The sequence below is a fragment of the Scyliorhinus canicula genome, chromosome 1 (genome assembly GCF_902713615.1).
Source record: "Scyliorhinus canicula chromosome 1, sScyCan1.1, whole genome shotgun sequence".
Taxonomy (NCBI): domain Eukaryota; kingdom Metazoa; phylum Chordata; class Chondrichthyes; order Carcharhiniformes; family Scyliorhinidae; genus Scyliorhinus; species Scyliorhinus canicula.
Genome location: NC_052146.1, coordinates 303233189 through 303250068, shown reverse-complemented (window position 1 = coordinate 303250068; position 16880 = coordinate 303233189). Strand labels below are relative to the sequence as shown.

Genomic DNA, 16880 nt, shown 5'->3' with positions numbered 1-16880 from the left:
TAGGCTGGCTCTATTGTAAGTGTATTAAAGCCTCTGTTCAGATCCAACTACACGTGTTCGCTGAATTGATGGTTCCATCAAGTACTTCCCAATTTATCTCCACAAACTTGCCCATGTGATATCAATAACTCTTTCAAGTCAGTTTGTTTTTCCTCTGGAAGGTGACTCAACAATTTATCCCAATTTTTAAGAACATCCTCATTTTCCAATTTAATTTTAGGTATGTCAAATTTACAGTCATCTGGATTTGGTTCATCACTTTGAGTTAGAATCATTAAAACCTCCTCCTTTTTCTCTCCTTCCCTTTCAAAGTACCTTTTAAGCATATTCACATGGCACACTCGTTGAGCCTTCCTTCTATCTGGTGTGTTTACCACATAATTCACCTCACTTAATTTCCTTTCAATCTGATAAGGTCCACAAAACCTAGCTTTTAAAGGTTCACCTATGACTGGTAATAATACTAAAACTTTATCTCCACTGGTAAAACTACAGACTTTGGATTTCTTGTCCGCTACCCGTTTCATCACATGTTGTGCAACTTTTAAATGTTGTCCAGCCAATTCACCTGCTCTATTTAATCCTTCTTCCCTAAAATTTGTAATCCAATATTGTAATTTCCGATTTCTCACCCACCAATTTTTCCTTAATCAATTTAAGTGGTCCTCTTACCTCATGACCAAACATTGGTTCAAAAGGACTAAATTTGGTTGGCTCATTAGGGGCATCCCTAATTGCAAACAGTATGAATGGAATTCCTTTATCCCAATCCTCTGGATAATCGTGACAATAAGCCCTCAACATTGTCTTTAATGACTGATGACACCTTTCTAATGCTCCCTGCGATTCTGGATGGTATGCAGTTGATTTAAATTGTTTTATTCCTAAGCTATCCATAACTTCTTTGAATAACTTTGAGGTAAATTTTGATCCTTGGTCCAATTGTATTTCTGTGGGTAGTCCATATCTAGTATAGAATTTAAGTAACTCCTCCACAACACTGTCTGTGTGGAGTCTGCACGTCCTCCCCCTGTGTGCGTGGGTTTCCTCCGGGTGCTCCGGTTTCCTCCCACAGTCCAAAAGATGTGCGGGTTAGGTGGATTGGCCATGCTAAATTGCCCGTAGTGTCCTAATAAAAGTAAGGTTAGGGGGGGGGGGTTGTTGGGTTACAGGTATAGGGTGGATACGTGGGTTTGAGTAGGGTGATCATGGCTCGGCACAACATTGAGGGCCGAAGGGCCTGTTCTGTGCTGTACTGTTCTATGTTCTATGTTCTAATCTTTTTAGCTGCAATATTACGTACTGGAATAGCCTCTGAAAACCTAGTAGACACATCCATTATAGTCAAAAGATATTGATTCCCACTTTTCATATTAGGAAGCGGTCCTACGCAATCAATTAGGACCCTTGTAAAAGGTTCCTCAAATGCTGGAATGGGTATTAAGGGCACTGGTTTTACACTGCTTGAGATTTCCCTATCACTTGACATGTGTGACATGATTGACAAAATTTAACTACATCTTTATGTAGCCCAGGCCAATAAAAATGTTTCTGAATTTTAGCTTAAGTTTTCCTTATCCCCAAATGACCTCCCACTGGTACCTTATGTGCAACTCACAACACCTCCTTTCGATACCCTACCGGCAATACCACTTGATGAACTTGTGCCCACTTTTCATCCACCTGCATATGTACAGGTCTCCATTTGTGCATCAGGACATCAATTTTACGGTCATGACACTCTGGTATACACTCAGATTCCTCTTGAAATGAAATGCAAATCGCTTATTGTCACGAGTAGGCTTCAATGAAGTTACTGCGAAAAGCCCCTAGTCGCCACATTCTGGCGCCTGTCCGGGGAGCCTGGTACGGGAATTGAACTGTGCTGCTGGCCTGCTTGGTCTGCTTTAAAAGCCAGCGATTTTCAGCCCCTTCTGTATATGCGTTCTGATACATCCGTTTTATTTCTACATCTTTCTGTTGTAACTCTGCCAATTTTCCTGAACTAAAATTTTCCGCCTCATCCGCCACCTGTTCTTGTTCTTTTTGAACCATCTGATCGAAAATCGTATCTGACAATTGCGCTTCAACTTCATCTTCACTCTTTGATTTCTCCTCTTCTCTTAACATGTAACTTTGCGACCTTGTTACTACACAATCCAGAAAAATCCCAGGATATTCGACCTTCAACACTTCAGTTGTCTGATTTTCCACTGGCTTATCAACCACAGTAGGCATCACTCCCACCTGCGATCCATCTATATCATTACCCAAGATAAACTGTACTCCTGGGCAAGATAGTTTCTCTATTACTCCTACTACCACTTCACCACTCTTCACTGGACTTTCCAACCTTACCTTATATAATGGAACACTACTCCTCTCACCCTGAATTCCACATATTACCACCTTTTCTGACAACATTCTTCCCAAACTACATAACTCCTCATCTCTTACCATTAAAGAAAATTGACTAGCTCCCGTATCTCTTAAAATTGTGACTTCTTTACCTGCTCCTCCTGATACATGAGTAAACTTTACCCACACAAGTAAATTCTTTAAAGACATCTGGTACCTTCTTTACTTCCCTTGGGCTTCCTTCACCACTCTAACAAACCACACTGTCTTATCCTGTTTTACCACATCAGCCTTCCCGGTGCTTTTCTTCAACCACCAACACTGTGACTTTACATGGCCTAGTTTATTACAGTGAAAACATTTGAAACTTTTCATTTCTTTTCCACCCTCCTGGATTTCTTTTTCAATCTGAGGTACACTCTCCGTATTATCTCCCATCAGATCCCCTTTACCTTTGCCACTTGAGTATTTCTCATGTCCCCAGTTTCTTTTTATTTTTTTAAATCATTTTTATTAAGATTTTCAAAAACATATCCAAAACAGAAAATAACAACAAGTAAACAATATGAAATGAAAATGAAATGAAAATCCCTTATTGTCACGAGTAGGCTTCAATGAAGTTACTGTGAAAAGCCCCTAGTCGCCACATTCCGGCGCCTGTCCGGGAAGGCTGGTACGGGAATCGAACCGTGCTGCTGGCCTGCTTGGTCTGCTTTAAAAGCCAGCGATTTAGCCTTGTGAGCTAAACCAGCCCCTTAATATTAACAACAGCAAAAAGAAAAACACACTAACCCCCAAAACCAACCCCCCCCCCCCCCCTCCCCCCTCCCCCCTCCCCCCAGTAACTACAAAAAGGAGAGATAGATAAACACCCGGCATATCCAATAAACACATATACACATTTCTCCCTTCCCCCGAAACCCCCCGGTTGCTGTTGCTGTCGGCCTATTATCCTACTGTTCTGCCAGGAAGTCCAGGAAAGGCTGCCACCACCTAAAGAACCCCTGTACTGATCCCCTCAGGGCAAATTTCACATTCTCCAACTTGATGAACCCCGCCATATCATTGATCCAGGCCTCCACGCTTGGGGGCCTCGCATCCTTCCATTGAAGCAAGATCCTCCACCGGGCTACTAGGGACTCAAAGGCCAGAGACCCGGCCTCTTTCGCCTCCTGCACTCCCGGCTCCACTGCAACCCCAAAAATTGCGAGTCCCCAGCCTGGCTTGACCCTGGATCCTATCACCCTCGACACCGTCCTTGCTAACCCCTTCCAAAACTCCCCCATCGCTGGGCATGCCCAGAACATATGGGCGTGGTTCGCTGGGCTCCCCGAGCACCTAGCACACCTGTCTTCGCCCCCGAAAAACCTACTCATCCTCGTCCCAGTCATGTGGGCCCTATGCAGCACCTTGAACTGTATGAGGCTAAGCCTCGCACAAGAAGAGGAGGAATTCACTCTTTCCAGGGCATCCGCCCACGTCCCCTCCTCAATCTCCTCACCCAGCTCCTCCTCCCATTTACCCTTCAGCTCCTCCACCGAGGCCTCATCCACCTTCTGCATGACGTGGTACACGTCCAAAATCCTCCCCCCTCCAACCCACACCCCGGAGAGCACCCTGTCCCGTACCCCATGTGGGGGCAGCAGAGGGAACCCCTCCACCTGCCGCCTGGCAAACGCCCTAACCTGCATGTACCTAAACATGTTCCCCAGGGGGAGCCCAGACTTCCCCTCTAACTCACCCAGGCTCACGAACCTCCCATCCACAAACAGGTCCCTCAACCTCCTAATACCTACCCTGTGCCAGCCCAGAAATCCGCCATCGATGCTCCCTTGAACAAACCGGTGGTTCCCCCATATCGGGGGACTCCATCGAGCCCCCCACCTCCCCCCTATGCCGTCTCCATTGCCCCCAAATTTTGAGGGTAGCCGCCACCACCGGGCTCATGGTATACCTCGTTGGAGGGAGCAGCAACGGCGCCGTTACCAGCGCCTCCAGGCTCGTGTCCGCGCCATCTCCATCCTCTTCCATGCTGCCCCTGCCCCGTCCATTACCCACTTACGCACCATCGCTGCGCTGGCAGCCCAGTAGTACCTACAGAGGTTGGGCAACGCCAGTCCCCCCTATCCCTGCCCCGCTCCAAAAGCACCCTTCTCACCCTCGGAGTCCCATGCGCCCATACAAATCCCGTAATACTCCTATTGACCCTTCTAAAAAAGGCCTTCGGGATAAGGATGGGGCGGCACTGGAACAGGAACAAAAACCTTGGGAGCACCGTCATCTTGACGGACTGCACCCTGTCCGCCAGCGACAGCGGCAACATGTCCCATCTTTTGAACTCCTCCTCCATTTGCCCCACCAGCCTAGTGAGGTTAAGCTTGTGAAGGGCCCCCCAGCTCCTAGCCACCTGGACTCCCAGGTACCGAAAGCTCCTCCCCGCCCTTTTCAGAGGGAGCCTACCAATCCCCTCCTCTTGATCCCCCGGGTGCACGATGAACAGCTCACTCTTACCCAGGTTGAGCTTGTACCCAGTAAAGCCCCCAAATTCCCTAAGGATCTGTATCACCTCCGGCATTCCCCCCACTGGGTCCACCACATAAAGCAACAAGTCATCTGCGTATAATGACACTCGGTGCTCCTCCCCACCCTGCACCAGACCCCTCCAATTCCTCGACTCCCTCAAAGCCATGGCCAGGGGCTCAATTGCCAATGCAAAGAGCAAAGGGGTCAGGGGACACCCCTGCCTCGTCCCCCAGTACAACCAAAAGTACTCCGATCTCCTCCTATTCGTGGCTACGCTCGCCATCGGGGCCTCATATAACAGCCTCACCCAACTGACAAACCCCTCCCCGAACCCAAACCTTTCCAGCACCTCCCACAAGTACCCCCACTCAACCCTATCAAAGGGCTTCTCTGCGTCTAATGCTACCACTATCTCCGCCTCCCCTTCTACCGCCGGCATCATTATAACATTCAGAAGCCTATGTATATTGGTGTTCAGCTGCCTTCCCTTCACAAACCCTGTCTGGTCCTCATGAATGATCCCCGGCACACAGTCCTCTATTCTTGTGGCTAAGATCTTTGCCAACAGCTTGGCATCCACATTTAACAACGAGATCGGCCTATATGATCCACACTGTAGGGGGTCCTTGTCCCGTTTAAGGATCAAGGAAATCAGTGCCCGTTAAAGGTCCTAACCAAAAGGGGGCCCAACACGTCTGCATACATTTTGTAAAATTCGACCGGAAACCCATCTGGCCCCGGTGCCTTCCCCGATTCATGCTGCCTATACCTTTGACCAGCTCCTCCAGCTCAATCGGCGCCCCCAGCCCCTCCACCTGTCCCTCCTCCACCTTCGGAAATCTCAGCCTATCCAAGAAGCGCCCCATTGCCCCCCCCCCCCCTCCACCGGGGCTTGGACCGGTACAGTTCCCCATAAAAGTCCCTGAAGACCTCATTAATGTCCACCCCCGTTCCCACCACATTGCCTCCCCTATCCGTCACTCCACCAATCTCCCTGGCCGCGTCTCGTTTACGCCAGCATCCTACTCGTCTTCTCCCCATATTCGTACACCGCTCCCTGTGCCTTCCTCCACTGAGCTTCCGCCTTTCCGGTGGTCAGCAAGTCGAACTTGGCCTGAAGGTTGTCCCCAGTTTCTATCCCTCACAGGCTGAAACTGATGTCGGAAACCAAGCTTTGATTTATGAACTAATTCATAATCATCTGCCATTTCTGCTGCTAATCTCACAGTTTTAACCCTCTGCTCTTCCACATGTGTTCTCACTACATCAGCAATTGAATTTTTAAACTCCTCCAAAAGTATAATTTCTCTGAGAGCTTCATACATTTGGTCTATTTTCAAAGCCCTTATCCACCTATCAAAATTACTCTGTTTGAGCCTTTCAAACTCCATATATGTTTGACCAAATTCTCTCCTTAAATTCCTAAATCTTTGTAAGCTTCAGGCACCAGCTCATATTCACTTAAGATGGATTTCTTCACCTCCTCATACGTTTCAGATACCTCCTCCGGTAGTGATGCAAATACTTCACTAGCTCTACCTACCAGCTTTGTTTGAATCAGTAACACCCACATGTCCTGTGGCCATTTCATTTGTTTACCTACCTTTTCAAATAAAATGAAAAAGGCTTCCACTTCCTTCTCGTCAAACCTTGGCAATGCTTGGACATATTTAAATAGATCCCCGCCACGCTTTCGACTTTGACACTCTTTCTCACTATCCCCATCACTCTTATCCAACTGTACGTTTCCCTTTACATCTGCCAATTTTAACCGACTGTCTTGTTTCATGGCCATTTTCTGAAGTTCAAATTCTCTCCCATTATCTTTTTCCCTGATCTGTATCTCACTTTCTCTTTCTTTTTCTTCTGCTAGGGCTATTCTTTCTTTTCTCCTTTCTTCTCTCTCCTTTTCTTTTCCTCTCTCTCTCTTACTTTTTCCTCTCTCTCTCTTTCTTTTTCCGCTCTCTCTCTTTCGTATTCAAGCCGCTTTAATTCTTTCTCATGTTCCATTTGTTTAATTTGCAACTGAATTTTTGCCATTTCCAATGAGTCAAACTTAATTGGAAAACATGATTGGGTACACTAAATTTATTTTAAAAAAAATAGAAACCCTTCACTGATTTAGTTAATTAATTAACAGTTTTGTTCATTTACAAAGCCGTATGTTCTTTGAGCACTTCAACTTCAAAGACCTCGCCATCCGTGCCCGACCGAGCCTGTTGATAAAGTACGTGGCACACAATAAGCTCCTTTCCGATATCCCCGACATTCCCCCCCCATTTCTCTTTGTGATCATCCGAGTGGATGAAAAGAAATGCTCATGGCTGCTGCATTTTAGTGTCACGCGAGAACCTGGGCAAGGTTAACACCCAACATGAGAGGCAGGGGAACCCCAAGGCTCCCCCATTGGCTGTTGGACAGGAGCATTGCTCGCAATGTCTGTGTAGTTTGCCAGCACTGAAGCAGTGCAGGGATCTCAAAGATGAGGCTCCATGAGTGAGATCTGAGCCAACTCAACAACTAACAATTTCCTGACCTCATTCCCCTGTGCCTAATTTCCACCAATGTAAGTATATATGCTGAAGAGTTATTTCCAGGCTAATGCATCCAGTTGGGAGACAAAGCACACAGTCAGGGGAAAATGTTCAATTTAATTGCACACAATCTGAAACCATGCCAATTTGAACACGGGGTCTGTACAAACACTGAAAGATCACAGAACCGGTAGTAACCCGTTAATTGAGAGTGGACCTATCCTCGACCTGCCACGGGGTACTGTGCAACTTATTTATTCAACAGAAACCTAAATCACTTCAGAATAATTCAGCATTTCAGATCAGGAAAATTGATGGGACAATATCAATATGTGCACTTCCTGTGAGATTAGGTCAGACTGCAGCTGGTTTGCAATCTACAGCTGCAGACCACTCAGCCAACCTATACTTACAAATCCTGGAAAAACATCAGGATCATTCCTTCGGAAAAAGGAAAACCAGAATCATATGCTTTTTTACTGGCATATATATATATACACAAATCTATATAGATAAATATTAAAATTGCAAATGGATTCTTCATCCATCAGCAATAAAACTTAGAGTCAGTACAACTCTTTTAGATCACAGGCGGACAAGCGTTTTGAGCGTGTTTGTTATTTCTTTCACTGAAGCTCCCCGATTTACTTTTCCATTAACCTGGCACACCTCCTGGTGCACCCCCCCCCCCCCCCCCCCCCCCCCCCCCCCCCGGTGTCTATTGCGGCAGAGGAAGTGGCCTGTCATTGGCCGGTGACGGGATCTTCTCGTCCTCCCGCTGCCAAGGGGGTTTCTCATTGTTGGCACCTTTGGCCGTCGGGAAACCTGTGGCGGGGTGTTGCCCTTGGCAGCGGAGTGACCACAAGATCGCGCCGGCGGGAACGGCTGAAAAATCCCGCCCTTGTGTCTTAAACGTAAAGGAAATGGGTGGCATGGTAGCCACAGAGGTTAGCAGTGTTGCTTCACAGCTCCAGGGTCCCAGGTTCGATTCCCGGCTTGGGTCACTGTCTGTGCGCAGTGTGCACGTTCTCCCCATGTCTGCGTGGGTTTCCTCCGGGTGCTCCGGTTTCCTCCCACAAGTGCCGAAAGACGTGCTTGGACAGGTGAATTGGACATTCTGAATTCTCCCTCCGTGTACCCGAACAGGCGCCGGAATGTGGCGACTCGGGGATTTTCACAGTAACTTCATTGTAGTGTTAATGTGAGCCTACTTGTGACACTAATAAAGATTATTATTATTGTGTCTGCCAGCAGGCGATCTGATTTTTTGAAAAACAATTCTTATTCTGAAAGTCCCTGTCGTCAGAAAGCCTCGGAGGAGATCAGTGGAGAAATTACTGGCTGCATTTCTGCTGCATCTTACCCCACTGAATTAGATCCCTTTGCCCAGTGACAGGGACTATTTTGCTGAGCTTGTTTGGCATCTGCTTATCGACTCTGCATAAAAGGCCTGCTCTGCCACCAACACAATTATCATTTTCAAGTTGATGTTTGATCTCCACAGTGAGATTTAAAGCCAATTACATAACAACGAACTATACTCCTTATTCCCACCTTTGCCTCGTTTTCCCTTAACATCCTCAATTAACAGAACTCTACCAATCTCAGACTTAAAATGACACAATTGGCCCAGAATTAACTGCTGTTCCCACTTTCCACCACCCTTTGTGTCCAGCAGTGTTTCCGGATTTCCCTCTCGAAACGCTTGGCTCTAAATCTGACCCGACATGCTTAATGTTCAAGACAAAACTGCGACGTAGGCTGGGATTGTCCAGCCCTGACACCAGTGGACATTGCTGCAGGCAGGATGGGGAGCCACTGAATTTTATCCAGGGTTGATAAATCCCGCCCATAATTGAGCGAGCCCCTTAAACTCGTTGCACCAATCATTTGGATCAATCATAGTTAATCTGTGCCGTAATTCCATTGGATGATTTGGTACGGGTGTTCTGGATAGAGTAGACCATTGGCGGTAAGATTGAGAACCAGAGGATATCGGCTGAAAGCGATTGACAAAAGAACCAAAGATGCCACAACGAAAAACATTTTTGTGCGGTGAATGATTCTGATCCAGAATACACAGCCTGAAGAGGGTTCTGGGGACCAGGGCTTGAGGAAAAGAAGGAAGGGTGGGACCAGGTAAATTGCTTTTCCGGACAGTCGAGACGGCTTGATGGGCCGAATAGCCTCCTTTTGTGTCGTAACCATTCTATGGTGTTATGATTCAGAGCAAATAGACACACTGGCTCGTACCTATTATCATTTTGAACACCTTCATTATATATCCATGGATCTGGTGAACTCAAGGGACTATAAACCCTTGCAGCCTGACATGTCAACCCTTTGAATCCTGGTATAGTTCTGGTGAATCTGAGCTGTACCCTCACCAAGGCCAATATGTCGTATATCCTCCAAAAGGTGCTTAAACCTGAAAGCAGCTCTCCATCTGGTGTCTGATCAAGGCTCTGTACAATGACGCAGCACTTGTCCTTTTCATGGTGCTAATCTCTTTCCGACAAAGGCTATCATTCCATTCATCTTTCAAATTACCTTTTGTCCCTGTACTTGTGAACGTGAACACCCAAATCCCTTTGCTCCTCTACAGTTCCAAAACTCTAACCATGAAGAAAATATTCCAATTTGACTTTCTCAGATCCAAAGCAGATGGCATCACATTTTCCCATATTGAAAAGGGGAGGAGGTGGCATTGTGGTATTGTCACTGGACTGGTTAACCAGAAAACCAGAGTAATGCTCTGGGGACCCAGGTTCAAAACCCATCTGGTTCACTAATGTCCTTTAGGGAAGGAAATCTGCCGTCCTTACCTGGTCTGGCCTACATGTGACTCCAGATCCACAGCAACGTGGTTGACCCTCACCTGCCCCCTCAAGAACAATTAGGGATGGACAATAAATGCCTACCATCTCCCTACCAATTATTGACCCATGTCACAAGGTAAACTTTGTAAACAGCCACAGAAAGGAGAAAAAATAGCACATCTCAGGGGCAAAAGTGTTAACGCTCTGCTCCCCCCGTCCATTACTTCATCTGAGCCAGCAGGCCAAAGATGTTTCCCATCTGGTTTGGCACAGGGATAAATCGTTGGCTTTGAAAGCAAACCAAGGCAGGCTAGCAGCACGGTTCAATTCCCGTACCAGCCTCCCCGAACAGGCATCACAATGCGGCGATAAGGGGCTTTTCACAGTAACGTCATTTGAAGCCTACTTGTGACAATAAACGATTTTCATTTCATTTCAATTAACTTTTGATAACGTAGGATTCGGATTTTGTCAATTTATTTTGTAAGAAAGATACTGACGATATGCAAAGAATGTGTACCGAACTGTAATTTCCCTGCACTAAATGGGTGTGAATACAGTTGCTATGGCTACAAGCACAAACAAACAGATAAAATGTAAGGAAAATCATGCAAAATATGCCCAGAGGGGAGACGATAACATTCGGTAAAAGCTTTCCCCTTTTCTTTTGGAACTAAATGTTTTGCTTCCAAAAGAACATCAGGAACAGGGACTGGACGAAGCCATGGGTTTCTGGAACCTAATGCACCATTCAATAAGATCATGGCTCATGATATTGGTCTTAACCTAATTTGCCTGTATGTCAGTCCATAACCAGACTCCCTGGCAGATTGTACCTTTGTGATACTGAATGAGAAGCTGAAGTATTCTAGTGGAGGTTTAGTGCAATAAAGGCAGACAATGCATGTCCAACTTCCACCATCATTCAGCACATGACTAAAATTAAATGGGTACCTCATCACAAAGACCTGGGCAAAGGTGATGGGGTCATAGACCTGGCAGACTGGAGACGGTGGCGTAGTGGTATTGTCACTGGACTAGTAAACCAGAGACCCAGAGTAACGCTCTGGGCATCCAGGTTCAAATCCCACCACTACAGATGGAGATATTTGAAGTCAATAAAATACAAATCTGGAACTAAGAAGTCTCATGTTGACCATGAAACCATTGTCGATTGTCGTAAAACCCCATCTGGTTCACTAACGCCCCTTTAGGGGAAGGAAATCTGCTGTCCTTACCCGGTCTGGCCTACATGTGACTCCAGACCCAAAGCAATGTGCTTAACTCTTAACTGCCCCCTCAAGGGCATTTAGGGGTGGGCAATAAATGCTGGCACAGCCTGCAATGCCCACGTCCCACGACCGAATTTTAAAAAAGTTTCATCGTCTGCAAGACTATAAAACTTGAATGTCAGAATGAGAATTGCTCAAGTTCTGCAAATGTTTAGCATTATTTTCTGAAAGATAAAATACTTTACTGAGAGACCCATGTTGCATCTTTCTAAATATGATGCAATGAGCTGTAGCTGGAAGGTAACAGAATGGTGTAGGTACATGTGGTGTAGGTACACCCACAGTGCTGTTAGGGAGGAAATTCCAGTAACAGTGAAGGAACAGCTGATACATTTCCAAGTCAGGGTGCAGGCAGTGGTGTTCCCATGTATCTGCTGCCCTTGTCCTTCTAGATGGTAGGGGTCACGGGTTTGGATGGTGCAGTAGAAAGAACATTGATGAGTTCATGTAGATGGTACATACTGCATGCCACTATACATTTTGCATGGACAGAGTGGAAGTTCAAAGTGATGGATGGGGGTCCCGATCAAGCCGGCTGTGTTTTCCTGGATGGTGTTGAGCTTTGCGAGTCTTGATGGAGCTGCACTCCTCCAGACAAGTGGAGAGTATTCCCTCGTACTCCTGACTTGTGCCTTGTAGATTGAGGACAGGCTTTGGGGAGTCAGGAGGTGAGTTATTCTCTGCAGAATAACCAGCCTGTGGCTTGTTCTTATAGCCACGGTATTTATATGGCCAGTCCTGTCGAGTTTAGCTTCGGCTGTATGGTAACCCCCCGGGATGTTAACATTCATAGAATTTACAGAATTTACAGTGCAGAAGGAGGCCATCCAGCCCATCGAGTCTGCACCGGCTCCTGGAAAGAGCACCCTACCCAAGGTCAACACCTCCACCCTATCCCCATAACCCAGTAACCCCACCCAACACTAAGGGCAATTTTGGACACTAAGGGCAATTTATCATGGCCAATCCACCTAACCTGCACATCTTTGTGACTGTGGGAGGAAACCGGAGCACCCGGAGGAAACCCACGCACACACAGGGAGGATGTGCCGACTCCGCACAGACCCAAGCCGGAATCGAACCTGGGACCCTGGAGCTGTGAAGCGATTGTGCTATCCACAATGCTTGGGAGGTAACAGTGGTAATGCAATTGAATGTCAGAATTGGATTTTCCCTTGATGGAAATGGTCATTGCCTGACACTTGTGTGGCATGAATGTTACTTGCCAAGTCTGAAGGATGCTGCAGATGGGCAGAGGCTGCTTCAGCAGTCACGAATGGTGCTGAACATTGTGAAATCGTCGGTGAACATCCGCACTTATGACCTTATGATGGAAGGGAGGTCACTAATGCAGCAGCTGAAGGTGGTTGAGCCTCAGACACAACTCTGAGGAACTCCTGCAGTGAATTCCCAGGACTGAGATGATTTACCTCCAACAACCATAACCATTTTCGTTTGTGCCAGCTTTGACTACAACCAGTGGGAGCTTTCTCCATGATTCCCACTGGCTCCCATTTTGCTAGGGTTCTTTGATTCCACAACCTGCTGCCTTGATGTCAAGATCAGTCAGTTTCACTTCACCTCTTGAGTTCCGCTCTTTCGTCCATGTTTGGACTAAGCCTGTAATGAGGTCGGAAGATGAATGGCCCTAGCAGAACCCGAACTGAGCATCAGCGAGCAGATTGTTGCTGAGCAAGTGTCGTGTGATAAGCACTGTCGATAATCCCTTCCATTGCTTTACTAATGGTTGAGAGCAGACTGATGGGGTGGTAGTTGGCCACGTTGGATTTGTTCTGCTTTTTGTGCACAGGATATACCTGAGCAGTTTTCCAAATTGCTGGGTAGATGTCAATGTTGTAGCTTCACTGGAACTGAAGGGTGCAGCTAATTATGGGGTACAAGTCTTCAGTGCTATTGCCAGAATATTGGCAGGGCCCATAGCCTCTGCACTGTTCAGTGACTTCAACCATTCCTTGATGACGTGTTCAGTGATCCGAATTGGCTGAAGACCAGCGTCTGTGATTCTGTGGACCCGTGGAGGAGGCTAATGGAACAATGGGATTCTATTGAGTTGTTTTGTGGAGTCTGAGCACTTTCTAAATAGTAGAGATGGAAAGCATAGGAGAATTTCCAACTTCAAATTCTTTATCCGAAAGAAACTTCAATACAACTTGCCTCTCAACTGGGTCTTAGACCTTAACATATTCTGTCATTCAGAAATCCAACAGGAAATTCATGAATGTGGAATTTGCGCCCACAGGGTTTGTTGAGACGAATAGTATTAGTACATTCAGGGCAAATCTAGAGAAGTGCATGAGGCAGGAAGGAATGGAGAAAAGTGTTGATAGTGTTAGATGCTGAGGTGGATAATTCTATGTTGTAAATGCTTTATAACTTTACAATACTTTGTCATTGCAGAAAGACTCGGGTCTGAATTCTCCGCTGGCGGGATTCTCCGTTGCACTGGCAGCGCACCCACGCATGGGGATTTCTCAATGGCATGGGGCTGCCCACAATGGGAAACCCCATTGGCCAGCTGGCGGGATGGAGAATCAGAAAACTGGTGTGGCGGGCGGAGAATTTCGCCCTCTTTGTTCAGTGGAGATGCCAAGCACTATTTGCAATTGGCCTGACAACAATATTAAGGCAGATTTTAACAAAAATGAACAGATACTGCAGATCATGTAAATCTGAAACGAGAAGTCAAAAGGCCCAAAACACTCAACAAGTCAGACAGCATCGGTGGAGAAAGGTCGAAGGTTAAAACTTCAGGGATCGCCTCTTGTCACAACAGGAAGATTAATATTATTCATTCACGGGATGTGGGCTTCGCTGGCTAGGCCAGCATTTGTTGCCCAATCCTAATTGCCCTTGAGAAGGTGGTGGTGAGTTGCCTTCTTGAACCGCTGCGGTCCATGTGGTGTAGGTACACCCACTGTGCTGTTAGAGTTCCAGGATTTTGACCCAGCAGGAGTGGAGGGGTGATGATATATTTCCAAGTCAGTGTGGTGAGTGACTTGCCAGGTGGTGGGGGTCCCAGGTGTCTGCTGCCCTTGTTCTTCTAGATGGTAGTGGTCGTGGATTTGGAAGATGCTGTCTCAGGAGCCTTGGTAATTTCCTGCAGTGCATCTTGTAGGTGGTGCACACGGCTGCTACTGTGCATCGGTGGTGGAGAGATTAAATGTTTGTGGGTGGGCTGCCAATCAAGTGGGCTGCTTAGTTCTGGATGATGTCGAACATCTTGAGTATTGCTGGAGCTGCACTCTTCCAAGCAATTGGAGAGTCTTCCATTACACTCCTACACTCATTAATGAAATGAAAATTGCTTATTGTCACGAGTAGACTTCAACGAAGTTACTGTGAAAAGCCCCTAGTCGCCACATTCCGGTGCCTGTCCAGGGAGGCTGGTACGGGAATCGAACCGTGCTGCTGGCCTGCTTGGTCTGCTTTAAAAGCCAGCGATTTAGCCAAGTGAGCTAAACCAGCCCCAAATGAAAATCGCTTATTGTCACAAGTAGGCTTCAAATGAAGCTACTGTGAAAAGCCCCTAGTCGCCACATTGCGGCGCCTGTTCAGGGAGGCTGGTACGGGAATTGAACTGGCACTTCTGGTCTGCCCTGGTCTGCTTTCAAAGCCAGCGATTTAGCCGTGTGCTAAACCAGCCCCTACATTAGGACTCCGAGGGTGGAATTCTCCAATACCACTCGGTATGTGCTGTGCTGTCAAAGATCAAGTACCTTCAGGCTGGGCTGCTGAACCCCCCACAGCGTGTTCCTCCATGATGGGGCCAGAAATCCTATCCTATCCGGCTGCATCACAGCTTGGTATGGCAACTGCTCGGTCCCAGATCCCAAGAAACTGCAGTGTGGTAAATGCAGCCCAGTGCATCACACAAGCTTGTCCGCCCCACATTGATTCTGTCTACATCTCCCGCTGCCTCAGGAAGGCAGACAGCATTATCAGAGACCCCTCCCACCCAGACTTGCCTTCTTCCAGACCCTTCCATCAGGCAGAAGGTACAGAAGTCTGAAGACTCGCACATCCAGAAATAGGAACAGCTTCTTCCCCATAGCTACTGGACTCCTCAACGACTCCCCCTCTGACTGATCTGTTCCGTAAGAACACTATTCACGACACCCTATGCTGCTCTTGCTCATGTATTTGCTTTGTTTGGCCCCTTGTTCCGCACTGTAACCAATCACTGTTTGTCGATGTACCATTTGTCAATGTTCTCTGTTGATTATTCTTTTTGTCTCCTATGTACATACTGTGTACGTTCCCTCGGCCGCAGAAAAATACTTTTCACTGTACTTCGGTATATGTGACAATAAATCAAATCAAATCAATGTCAAATCAAAACCCAGCCCTAGGCTTATAGCTGCAGAACAAATGAATGAGGCCGGCTTCCCTCCCTGTGACTGCACCCCCACTTCCCCCATAGAATTAAATTAAACTGTAACTTCTGCCAACTCCACTCCGTTGGCTCCCATTGTGTCAAATCGTCTCCTAGGTATTGCACAGGACCCAAATTCCCATATTGAAAGAGGCCTACCATGTAAAAGCTGTAAACATGGTGGAAGCATGACTGTCAATGGGGTGGCAAATTTACCTCCTCCGTTCTGAGGTGGTCAGACTCTCACTATTTGGGTAAGTTAGAATTAGCCTCGTTAACTTGACCGGCAAAGTATTCATGCCCCAAGGCAGCCAATTTGCCTTGTGTCACCAATGCCAAAGTCACAGCCCACGGATTTCCCTTGTTAAAGAGCATTGCGCATCATTGGCACTTGGCATCATTTAACATGAATATGCGATAGAATGAAAAAGCTAAACAGTTCAAGATGCTTTAATGTTGTGCAAACATGCAACCCTGTGCGATAGTCTTAATTTACCACCTCAGATTGCTCCCACTACAATGAGTACCTGTGACACATGAAGTTTAAAAGTAAATACCACGGGGCTATTTAGCACAGGGCTAAATCGCTGGCTTTTAAAGCAGGCCAGCAGCACGGTTCGATTCCCGTAACAGCCGCCCCGAACAGGTGCCGAAATGTGGCGACTAGGGACTTTTCACAGTAACTTCATTGAAGCCTACTCGTGACAATAAGCGATTTTCATTTCTAGGGGCTGGTTTAGCTCACTTGGCTAAATCACTGGCTTTTAAAGCAGACCAAGCAGGCCAGCAGCACGGTTCGATTCCCGTACCAGCCTCCCCAGACAGGTGCCGGAATGTGGCGGCTACGGGCTTTGCACAGTAACTTCATTGAAGCCTACTTGTGACAATAAGCGATTTCATTCTCAAGTCGATTTGCTTGTATAATTCTCTAGAGATACGGTAATAGAGAGAGGGTTTTCAA

At 46.8% G+C, this 16880-nt stretch overlaps 1 protein-coding gene across 3 annotated transcripts in view; it reads right to left on the bottom strand.

Moving 5' to 3' along the window:
- Positions 1-16880, bottom strand: part of aig1 (androgen-induced 1 (H. sapiens)) — a 222206-nt gene that overhangs the window by 79422 nt on the left and 125904 nt on the right. The gene's annotated exons all lie outside the window — the stretch shown is intronic.